The sequence below is a fragment of the Sciurus carolinensis genome, unplaced genomic scaffold (assembly GCF_902686445.1).
Source record: "Sciurus carolinensis unplaced genomic scaffold, mSciCar1.2, whole genome shotgun sequence".
In the NCBI taxonomy this organism is placed as follows: domain Eukaryota; kingdom Metazoa; phylum Chordata; class Mammalia; order Rodentia; family Sciuridae; genus Sciurus; species Sciurus carolinensis.
Genome location: NW_025920124.1, coordinates 148,192 through 154,943, shown reverse-complemented (window position 1 = coordinate 154,943; position 6,752 = coordinate 148,192). Strand labels below are relative to the sequence as shown.

The following is a 6,752-nucleotide window of genomic DNA, read 5'->3' as shown; positions in this document are numbered from 1 at the left end:
CACTGGGTTTGGGTGAACAGGGCAACGGTATTACAACTTGTGTGCTGCTCAGCAAGAGAGTGCCTCTGTGCCTACATGCCACCAATTTCACACAGCTGCCTCTGCTCCTTTGTGTCATAATGGTTTCAGTGAGGACTTAAGTCCTCTCCACACACAGGTATCACCCTCTCTGTGCTGCCTCTGCCATGGTTACCTGACCTGGAGCAGAAAATAGGTTGCCTGATGAATACTCCCTGCATGGGTACAATGCTGTCTGTTTCTAGGTCAGCTGCACCTGGTGGGGAGGGAACAATGGTCTTGTGGTTCAAAGGGAATGCAATGCCCTATTAGGATTTGCCATCCCTTAGATGGCTAATAACGGCACCCGGACCCTGCTCCCCAAGCAGGCTCTGAAGATGAGAGAACAGCACTGGCACTGAACACCAGCTGTGGGGGGGCGCTGTGGACAGCCTGTAAAGAGTGGGTCACACGAATGCTCCACAGAGAAGGATCGTTCTAGCATCTGTATTGTCCAAGGAGCTGCACTCTCACTGTTGTGGGCCTTTCGGGCAGGAGCTGTTTAATCCAGTAGGGTCTTCAATCAAGAGCTTCTGAAAGTTCCAGGCTCCACGCGCTCCTTTATACAAGCAGGTCACCTTCTCACAGGCCCTGAAGAGGCAGCAAGTGCCACATGGCTGCAGACAAGATGCCCTGCCTGGAGTGTCAGTGACTGCCCTCCACACTCCACCCTGACCCCTTCACACAGCCCACCTCTGGACCATCACCTTCTGCCTGTACCATTTAGAAAGTCCACAGCTTACTGAATGAAATGCTAAGTACAGGCAGGAGCTGAAAAAGTGAACTCCTGGGTAATCCGACTTGACTTGGATCCCAGGTTGACCTGGTCCAGCCGCGGGATCCTGAGCATGTCACTTGACTCTCCTAAGCATCAGCTGATTCACGGCTGAAATGGAAACACTAACGTGTAGGTAGGCAGAAATATTAAATATTGAATTTTAATAATATGCTATGTATCATTCATAACTCTCATTACTGTTAATAATCACCATTGTTACTACTTCAACATGGCACCATATTCATATTCATATTATCAAATGTAAATGCTCAATGCCATGAAGCATATGCAGTTATCCTCACTTTGCAAATGAGGAAACTCAAGTTAAGCAAGAGTCACTAATTTTCCCACAATGGCATCCCTAGTAGTAATAAGAAGCGCTGACTTACAAATCCACATTATTTCTCATTCTTATTTTCCTTTTTGATATGACAATCTTTCCTTTCAATGAAACCTTCACCCCTCTCTCTCTCTTTACAAAAAGGATCTGGAATTTGGAGACAGCTACTCCTGCACCTGACATTGATAGTTAGGACTTGGCAGATCCAAGACTTTTGCTTTGGGTTAAATCATGAAATGCTATGGTTGAAATCAGAACTTGAATCTGAGTCCCCTGTGATTACTAAGGAAGGACTGAGTTTCCGGGTCACTGGAGCTGGTCAGAAGCCCCTAATACCACCTGTCACACAAGAAAGTTTCAGCTCCAAAAACAAGAAGTACAATGAGTCTTCACTTCTCTGGGTCAAGGGTTCTTAGCGTTGACAGGATTGACACTTGAGCTTGTGTTATACTTTGTGGTGGGGAGCTGTCTTGTGCACCATAAAATATTAATTGGCAACCCTGGCTAGTATCCACTAGATGACAGAAGCACTTCCTAACACTCCAAAAAAAAAAAAAAAAAATTCTCCAGATATTACCAAATTTCTCATCTAGAAAAAATTCCTCAACTGTGGAGAACTGATTAAATTAGTTAGAAGAAAATCAGGGGCGGCGGCGGCAAGCGGGCTGCGCAGGACGGGCCTCCAGGCCTCTTTCTTGCCTCTCTCGCCCTGGGTGGCCCCGGGCTGCCACAGCGCGCGGGTGCCTGCCCTACTTAACAGGCCATGGGGGAAGGGGGGCGCCATGGGGCAACGGCGGCCCTTTCTCGAGGCGCCGCAGCAACGCTGGTGGCTGCGGCGGCGGCGGCGGTGATGGCGGCAGCAGCAGCAGCAGAGATGGTGGCCGGGCCGCGGCGGTGGCGGCGGCGGCGAGGGCGGGGTTGCTCCCACATGGGCCTGGCCGTGCTGCAGGAGAATGTATTTGCAGGGCACTCAAAGATCTATTCCTACATGAGCCCGAATAAATGCTCTGGATTGCGTCCCTCTCTTCAGGAAGAGAACTCAGTTGCACATAACGAAGTCAAATGCCAGGGGAAACCATTAGCTGGAATCTACAGGAAGCGAGAAAAGAAATGCTGGGAACGCCATACGAAGCTCCTTGAAGTGAGAGGAACAGAAGATCAAAGACGCCAGGAGAATCCCCTGGCACCTTTTCCAAACCAAAAATCTGAGGCAGTAGAAACTCCACAACCTCCAACCTCGTCTTGTGATTCAACCAATGCAGCCATTGCCAAGCAGGCTCTGAAAATGCCCCTCAAGGGAAAGCAGGCCCCTCGGAAAATAGCTCAAGGAAAAATGCAACAGAATCGCAAACTCACAGATTTCTAACGGTCTGAAGGAGCTCCAGGAAAAGCAAGGCTGAACTGCAGTCTGCGGAAAGGAAGAGAATTGATGAGCTGATCGAAAGTGGGAAGGAAGAAGGCATGAAGATTGACCTCCTTAATGGCAAAGGCAGGGATGTGATCGCCACCAAGCAGTTCTCCCGGGGCAACTTCCTGGTGGAATACCACGGGGATCTCATTGAGATCACCGACGCCAAGAAGCAAGAGGCTCTGTATGCACAAGACCCCTTCATGGGCTGCTACATGTACTACTTTCAGTATCTGGGCAAAACCTACTGCGTGGACGCGACCAGAGAGACAAACCCCCTGGGAAGACTGGTCAACTACAGCCAGCGCGCGAACTTCCAGACCACGACATCGATGGCGTGCCCCACCTCATCCTCATCGCCTCCTGCAACAACGCGGCGGGGGAGGAGCTTCTGTATGACTGCGGGACCGCAGCCGGGCCTCCATCAAGGCCTACCCTTGGCTGAAGCATTGACCCCGCCTCCCTGCCGCCCCCTTCTTCAAAGGACAAAAGCCCTCAAAGGGAAATTATTATTTTTTTTACACACTTAATCTTAGCGGATTACTTCAGATGTTTTTAAAGAGTATATTCAGATGCCTTTTCAGTGTACTATTTAAATATCTGTTACAGGTTTCCTAGGTGGACATGAACAGATGGCCTTATATTACCAAAACTTTTATATTCTATTTGTTTTTGTAACTTTTTGCATATAACTTGAATGTTTGTGCTTCCGGTGCAGTCAAAGACTCCGCACAGGTATTAGAAGAAAGAGTCAAAGGTGACCTAGGAAGCCGGGTGTTGCCTGCCTCCAGATGAAAAGCCAGGACATGCCCAGGCCCCAGCGTCTGAGGACAGGTGGGTGCAGGGCCACGCTGCCTGGACGGGATGTCTCCAAGCTCTTGTTCTCACATCTCAACAGGTGCATCTCAAAGTGTATGACTATTTTTAATACAGGTTTCACAGTAAGCTAGTCTTCCCCTCTGCTTTCCTGAAAGCTTACTGCCCATGGCCAGGGCACAGCCAGGCTGAGATGCTCTCTTCCACAGTTGGCTGCTCTTCTGGGCACCTGGAAGCATCAGGGTGGGCAGTCATCCTAGAGGTGGGCAGGGAGAAGTGCTGCTCCCTGCCCCTGCAAAGGCAGGGCTTCCTGAAACTGGGTTAATTATTTTTAGAAATGTGAACACAGAGTTTATTTTAAAAAGTAATAAAAATTTTAAAAAATAAATAAAAGAAAAAAGGAAAAAACCACAGAAACAAAAAGAAGAAGAAGAAGAAGAAGAAGAAGAAGAAGAAGAAGAAGAAGAAGAAGAAGAAGGAGGAGGAGGAGGAGGAGGAGGAGGAGGAGGAGGAGGAGGAAATCAGGATGAATCTCTAAGAAAATGATTTGGAATCACAGAATTTTTGGAGAGAGAAGTACAGAAAGATTGCTTTCTTGGGAATACTGTAAAATTCAGAAGTGACAGAATTTGGGGGGTTTCAGCTTGAACTCTTCTTGGACACACGTGAACAACCCTACCTGGTCCAGTCAGTTGCTCTCTGGTCATTCCCAGGAGGAGTAGGGATTTTTAGATTATGTGCCCCAAGAAAACTCATACAAGGAAGTTCTGACTATGATGTGATGGTATCTGGGGGGTAACTAGATAATGAGGTCATGGATGAGCTCCTCACATTGTGATTAGTGCCATATAAGAAGAGACACCAGATACCTCTCCATCTTCCTTCTCTTTCTCTGCATGCGAGGACACAGCAAGATGAAAGCTGTCAGCAAGCCAGAAAGGGTTTCTCACCAAGATCTGCATGCTGGCACTTTGATCTTGTGCTCCTGGCCTCCAAATTGTGAGAAAATAAATTTTATTTATTTAATATACATCATATGATATTTCTTAAAATGCTGAAATAAATTGGCAGGTGGATACAAAGTGGTAATGGTTTTATTTGTGGTTCAGAATTGCTAAAATAACTAATCGATGTAAATCTGAAAGTTGTATCATAGCATAAGATATAAATTCTAGTTATTAGTTGAAAGGACATTTGTCAATAAATGCCTTCTAAAGTTTGGTAAGCATTGGTCCTCCTAGACTTTTACTGAAGAAACTATAATTATTATCAGCATGTCAAGGAAACTGGTGAAAAATTGAAATTAATGCACTCTTAATTTATTAATTAACTCACCCCATAAAGAATAAACAAGTCAGACTCAGACTCATACCCTCATTCAGCCATATTTCAGTGACTATAAACCTGATTTACAAGATGGAGTCAAGAAAGATATTGAACAGAATTAAACCATAAATTATTTCATGATAATTATTAAATGCTTTGTTGGAGAAATCCAGAGTTCCTCCTGCACATAATGGAAAAAAGTTCATTTGTAAATAGCATCATTCACCATCTAGTATCACGGTAAGTGACTAAATTGTTTAGAATACTTTCTTCATAAATAATATGCAAGTTAAACTTAGGTGATGGCCAAACATCATGATTGTGTTTATTGTATTGCTAGAAAGTCATAAACTTCTACCTCGTGTGTGAACAGTACAGGAAACTGAAGTAGAATGAACAACTGCTACCTCCAGGATTACACAGTGCTGGCTGAGTGAGAACTGATGAAACTCAGGGGGATGTATTGGAGCCAAACAGAGTACTCATCTCAACAGAGCATTTATTCCACAGACATTGATGGAACTTCAAGCATGTGTCAGGCATTGTGCTCCTTGGCAGAATACCCAACTCCCACACTGCCAGGCTATGGTTTCCATAACTCTGGTGTACATAACCTGTCCCACTCACTCTGTCATTCATTCTCCTTGGTTTTCAAATGGCAAGTAGGAATCACTGTACCCATTTAGTAAATGAGAAAACCAAGGCATAGAGAGGATTGCTGACATTTTCCTGAACAGCATCTGGCAAGACACAGAGCAAAGATTCACATTCACGTGAATCGGCCTCTCTTTATTACACAGGGTACTACAGTCCATCCAAACACACTTTTCTCAAAAGTGCTTATAAAACAACAATAGGTGTTGGCGAGGATGTGGGGAAAAAGGTACACTCATACATTGCTGGTGGGGTTGCAAATTAGTGCAGCCACTCTGGAAAGCAGTATGGAGATTCCTCAGAAAGCTTGGAATGGAACCACCATTTGGCACAGCTATCCCACTCCTTGGCCTATACCGAAAGGACTTGAAATCAGCATACTACAAAGATACAGCCACATCAATGTTCATTGCTGCTCAATTCACCATAGCCAGATTATGGAACCAACCTAGATGTCCTTCAATTGATGAATGGATAAAGAAACTGTGGAATGGAATATTACTCCACCATAAAGAATGATAAAATTATGGCATTTACAGGCAAATGACTGAAATTGGAGAATATCATGTTAAGTGAGATAAGCCAATCTCAAAAAACCAAAGGATGAATGATCTTGCTGATAAGCGAATGATGACATATAATGGGGGGTGGGAGGGGTTGGTGTCAGGGTTAGGGTTAGGTTTAGGGTTAGGGTTAAGGAGGGTGGCAAGAATGGAGGAAGGAAGGACTGTATAGAGGGAAAAGAGGGGTGGGAGGGGTGGGGGAAGAAAAAAAAATAACAGAATGAATCAAACAACATTACCCTATGTAAATTTATGATTACACAAATGGTATGCTTTACTCCATGTACAAACAGAGAAACAACATGTATACCATTTGTTTACAATAAAAGAATTTAAAAAATTGAAAAAAAAAGAAACGTGCTTGTAAGCATGCACCAGTGGGAGCTTAGTCTGTTGTTATTAACTAGATCAGTGCATTTGGTTATCACAAAAATCCATTTTCTAAATTATCCAATTCAGATCTATTCTAAACTATAAAAAGTTAAAATTACCCAATGCTTGTCTCAATTAAATTTACTCGTATTCAATATAATAGAGTTTCATGGAGTATTCACTTCATAAGTGAGCAAAACAGCAAAAATGTGGAATGTACTGCCCATCTATGAAGGCAGAGCCCAGGGTGCCTTAGATATGAGACTATAAGAGCAGAAGCATGTATGTTGAAGCCATTGTTGGCTTGGTGATTCATGGTGTATGGATCTGCCTATTCTGCTGTAGGCTGGGTGGTTGAAACAGCAGAAATCTATTTTCTTACAGGTCTGAAGTCATAAGCTCCAGATCAAGGTCTGGCAGCATTGATTTCTTAAGGGG

General features: G+C 44.4%; 1 pseudogene; it reads left to right on the top strand.

Moving 5' to 3' along the window:
• The first annotated feature begins 1,948 nt into the window (after nucleotides 1–1,948).
• Nucleotides 1,949–3,036, top strand: LOC124973885 (N-lysine methyltransferase KMT5A-like; annotated as a pseudogene).
• Nucleotides 3,037–6,752: the final 3,716 nt, after the last annotated feature.